This window comes from Saccostrea cucullata, unplaced genomic scaffold (assembly GCF_032062105.1).
Source record: "Saccostrea cucullata isolate Sc308-1 unplaced genomic scaffold, CSIRO_AGI_Scuc_v1 ctg2877, whole genome shotgun sequence".
In the NCBI taxonomy this organism is placed as follows: domain Eukaryota; kingdom Metazoa; phylum Mollusca; class Bivalvia; order Ostreida; family Ostreidae; genus Saccostrea; species Saccostrea cuccullata.
This window is the reverse complement of record NW_026922805.1, coordinates 95,374-100,844: the sequence shown is the minus strand read 5'-3', so window position 1 is coordinate 100,844 and position 5,471 is coordinate 95,374.

The following is a 5,471-nucleotide window of genomic DNA, read 5'->3' as shown; positions in this document are numbered from 1 at the left end:
GTCTGTCCAAAAGTAGCATCAACTAATCAAACATGACTGTGTACAGCTCTGTTCAAAAGAAGCATCCTCTTATCAAACATGAGTATGTACAGGTCTGTTCAAAAGTAAGATCACCTGTGTACAGGTCTGTCCAAAAGTAGCATCCTCTAATTAAACATTAGTGTATACAGGTCTGTCCAAAAGTAGCATTATTTAATCAAACATGAGTGTGTACAACTCTGTCCAAAAGTAGCATACTCTAATCAAACATGAATGTGTACAGGTCTGTCCAAAAGTAGCATACTCTGGTCAAACAGGAGTGTGTACAACTCTGTCCAAACGTAGCATACTCTAATCAAACATGAATGTGTACAGGTCTGTCCAAAAGCAGCATCATCTAATCAAACATTAGTGTGTACAGCTCTGTCCAAAAGTAGCATACTCTAATCAAACATGAATGTGTACAGGTCTGTCCAAAAGTAGCATACTCTTATCAAACATGAGTGTGTACAGCTCTGTCCAAAAGTATTAGCATACTCTGGTCAAACAGGAGTGTGTACAGCTCTGTCCAAATGTAGCATACTCTAATCAAACACGAATGTGTACAGGTCTGTCCAAAAGCAGCATCATCTAATCAAACATTAGTGTGTACAGCTCTGTCCAAATGTAGCATACTCTAATCAAACATGAATGTGTACAGCTCTGCCCAAAAGTAGCATACTCTGGTCAAACATAAGCCTGTACAGGTCCATCCAACATAAGAATTCATTCGAAAGACGTCTGCTCAAGAATAGGATCAAACATTAGTGTGTACAACATGTCCAAAACAAAGACTTCTGTTCAATCCAGTGCACATTTGATCTCTAGATTTCTATCTAAGATCAAGATTATTAGATGTACAGATTTGTCACAGAAGCAACATCCTACATCATTTTTTGTGAGTGATGCTAAATGATTGTCCATGTAATGTCTCCCTATATCAACTAGTAACAATTGAATCTGCTTTTATGCATTGCCATGTAATACTCCCTATATCAACTACTAACAATTGCATCTGCTTTTACCCATTCCCAATGCAGCAGTATTTTCCTAACCTAGGAATACAATTGCAAGAGGCCCATGGGCCACATCGCTCACCTGACCACTGTGGATAGGAAAAAGTAGAAATTGGTTTTATTAGGCCAAAAGAAAATATACTCTTGTTTCCTGTCCCCTGATCAAAAAAAATAGGGTAGGTAGGTTAGGGAAAAAATTTTATTTTGAGAAAAAAATTTATTTTCAAAACTCAATGAATGCAGAACACATATCATGTAATAACAAGAAAATGTTATGTTAACAGTTTACAGAGCAAGTTTGTTAATCAAGATTTATAAAGTAAAGGTATCCTGTACACTTGTGATGTATTAGTTCTGTAAATATTGTTGGTCGACTTTAGTATTTTAGAAAATAGTTACCCAAAAAATAAAAATGTAATAAAAACTTTTAGGGTCGGAGGGTAAAATGTAGGGTAGGTCAGGTGACAGGAAACAAGAGTATTTTTTATTTTGGCCTTATTGAAAAGTTTAAATCCAAAAGTAAACCTTTGACCAGTTATGGTTTTGCTATTCTTGAGAAAAATTATTTTTAAAGAATTTTCCTATTTATTTCTATTTAAAACTTTGGTCGGCCATTGTGGCCCCGCCCTACCCCCAGGGGTCATGATTTGAACAAACTTGAATCTACACTACCTGAGGATGCTTCCATATAATTATGATCAATTATGGCTTCGTTTTTCTTGAGGAGAAGATTTTAAAAGAATTTTCCTATTTATTTCTATGTAAAATTTTAGTTCGCCATTGTGGCCCCGCCCTACCCCCAGGGGTCATGATTTTAACAAACTTGAATCTATACATTATCTGAGGATGCTTTCATATAATTATGATCAATTATGGCTTTGTTATTCTTGAGAAGAAGATTTTAAAAGACCTTTCCTAAATTTTTCTATGTAGAATTTTGGTCGGACATTTTGGCCCCGTCCTATCCCCGGGGGGAATGATTTGAACAAACTTAAATCTAAACTACCTGAGGATGCTTCCATATAAATATAATCAATCATGGTTTGTTATTCTTGAGAAGAAGATTTTTAAAGAATTTTCCTATATATTTATATGTAAAACTTTGTTCGGCCATTGTGGCCCCGCCCTACCCCCAGGGGTCATGATTTGAACAAACTTGAATCAACACTACCTGAGGATGCTTCCATATAAATATGATCAATCATTGCTTTGTTATACTTGAGATGAAGATTTTTAAAGAATTTCCCTAAATATTTCTAGGTAAAACTTTGGTTGGCCATTGTGGCCCTGCCCTACCCCTGGGGGTCACGATTTGAACAAACTTGAATCTACACTACCTAAGGATGCTTCTATATAAATATTATCAATTATGGCTTTGTTTTTCTTGAGAAGAAGATTTTTAAAGAATTTTCCTATATTGTCTATGTAAAACTTTGGTCGGCCATTGTGGCCCCGCCCTACCCCCAAGGGTCATGATTTGAACATACTTGAATCTACACTACCTGAGGATGTTTTCCCATAAGTTTCCTTTTTCCTGGCACAGTGGTTCTTGAGTAGAAGATTTTTAAAACATACCACCAATTTTCATTCATTTCCAATTATCTTCCCTTAAATGAAGGCATGGCCCTTCATTTGAACAAACTTAAATCCCCTTCACCCAAGGATACTTTGTGGCAAGTTTGGTTGAAATTGACCCAGTGTTTCTTGAGAAGAAGTCCAAAATGTAAAAAGTTTACAGATAGACGGACAGACAGGCACCTAGACAGACAGACGGACGCCGGACAAAATGTGATCAGAAAAGCCTTTGGCTCAGGTGAGCTAATAACACCACAGACTCCTAGTTAGCATCATTCTTGGTTGTTACAAATTAAGAAAGAGTAAAAATAGACCTTGCTCATGCACAAATAAAATTGAAACAAGATACTTATTTATGAGGGGAAAACCCAGTTAAATCACAGAAAACTGATGTATCAGATGCAGCCTAATTTCAAAATGTTGAGCAAACTTAAGATATGAGCAAGAGTAGCAAGAATATAATAAAGAAACCACAAAGTTCGGCGAATCTATATAGATTTGGAAGTACTTTCATGATAATGACGTTTCTAAACACAAAACCTATCTCTTACCTGTCACTGTCAGTGTTGTAAGTCTTCAATGCATGCTGACTTTTCCCGCGAGAAAAATTTCGTGCTAGTCTTCAATGCATGCTGACTTTTCCCGCGAGAAAAATTTCGTGCTTTAGTCATTTCTGAATGACGATCCCGACTATTTATAATCTGTCTTGATTATTGACGATTATTCGATAATAATATAAAAACTCTGTTATTCATTTTTTTTTCCAGATATTAAAATAAGTTGGAAGACATAAAAAAATATTGATGTACGATTCAAATGAATTGATTTACTCTTCCTCATAACTAAACCAAAACCCATGAAAGTGATCGGGGTATACTTTTTTAAGGAATGTCAATACTTTTACGGATCCGTTTTTATTATTTATTTTTTTTTTTACACACCAATATTTTAATTCTGATTATTACGGAAGCCCTGGAGGGACATTGACTTACTTGTTATGACTTATTTGTTATAACTTTTTTGTTTTGACTTATTTGTTGTGAATGTTTCCTAGCTAGTTATAACTGAGTGTAAGAAAGTTATTGGAAACCTGTTGCTTGGCTTACTTTTATGATAGAAATGATAGAAATGATATTTAGTCCTATTTTAACTGTGGTTTTTGATTAACAAATTGTAGTTTAACGTCCAGTACAGTTGTGATTTCTAAAGTAAATATTCTTTTTTGTTGTTATAACTTAATTCTTATTTTCTAAAAGTTATTACGTAATTCTTACATGTGACTTCCAGTTTGCATGATGATTGACAAACTGACAATCACTACTATGTATTTCATTTTGTCGTTAGTAATAAATTCAAGGACTTTTTTTTTCTGAAACTATACGTTCTCTTTATCTTTCACGCCACTTTTTGTAAACTTAACTTGTCATAACATATTCAAAATAACAAGAATTCAATGTTAATTCATAAGAACTAAGTCAAAATACATAAGAAATAAGTCAAAACACATAAGAAATAAGTCAAAACACATAAGGAATAAGTCAATATCTCTCAAGGGCGTCCGTAATTAACAGATGAAAATTTAGTAATCACATCAGTTTTGTACATTTAACTACAAAACTTCAATTAATCGTTCTCAATAGCTTACCTACACTTAGTTAGAAGTAACAAAAAACAATCTCAAAACAAATAAGTCAAAACAAAGAAGTTATAACAAATAAGTCATAACAAGTAAGTCAATGTCCCTCCAGGGCTTCCGTAGATTATCACCTGTCCATTAAAATTAAATATTTTTGATGATTGAATATAAGTTAGCAAGTATCAAAGCATTTAATATACATCATTTATGGAAATTAACATTTGCATGCACTCTGTTCAGAGCTATAGGAACTATAAGTTAAAGCATTTAGTACATACACAGGATCTCCATATGAGTGAGAAAATCTCGAGAGGGACGTTAAACAATATACAATCAACCATACATGCACATTTAGGCACAAAATTCTTAATTGCCTTTATGAGAATGATTGAAAAAAAAAATGATTTTCCAGAAATGGAGGTATACGTGTTCAAAAAGCTGTTTTAGTGTTATATTTAATAAAGTATGTGTTTTTGTCAACCTTAAACATGTTAAATATAATAGTTTTAAAGAAAAAAAAATTGTCAAATACTCAAATATTCTCTTGGCAAATGAACAGCTGTCATGCAGGTTTGATTTTCATAAGTTTAAACATAAAGAACTATCTTCGGTATAGATAGTTTTCGATTGACCAAGAGTTACTTCCCGTTGGTCGCCATACTGGAGGTCCAAATGCTCATATTCCTTCATTGTTCAACCAATTTAAATTTTTTATATTTGCTATTCTGAATTAGAAATCGTTATTTTTCTGAAGTATATAAATTTTGGAAGCCTTTCATTTAAAAAAAAATTATTTGATAAAGATTTTCCACCAAATATTCCTGCTATAGTTTCTTAAACTTGGTAAGACAAAGAGGGAAAATCACTGAGTCGACCTCCAATATGGCGGCCAACGGGAGGTAACTTTCGCTAAATTCAGGCCTATCGAAAACTATCTATATTGAATATCTTTGCCCCCACAAAAATTAAATTTTGAAAATTTCTTAAAATGTGTTGTATAGTATAAATTGTATGAAAAATTTAAATTAACAAAACATGTTTTAGTTTCAAAGTAGGTTAGGCCTATTGAGAATTTTTTTTAATCTATGACGTCACAAACTCGTCGATTTTTGTATTATTTTTCAGAAAAAGGACAAAATGGACAAATTTTCAACAATTTTATTTATAGAATTTATAGAGCGCATGTCTCTTCAGGAACAATATTTGCATATTTAATTGATATCATT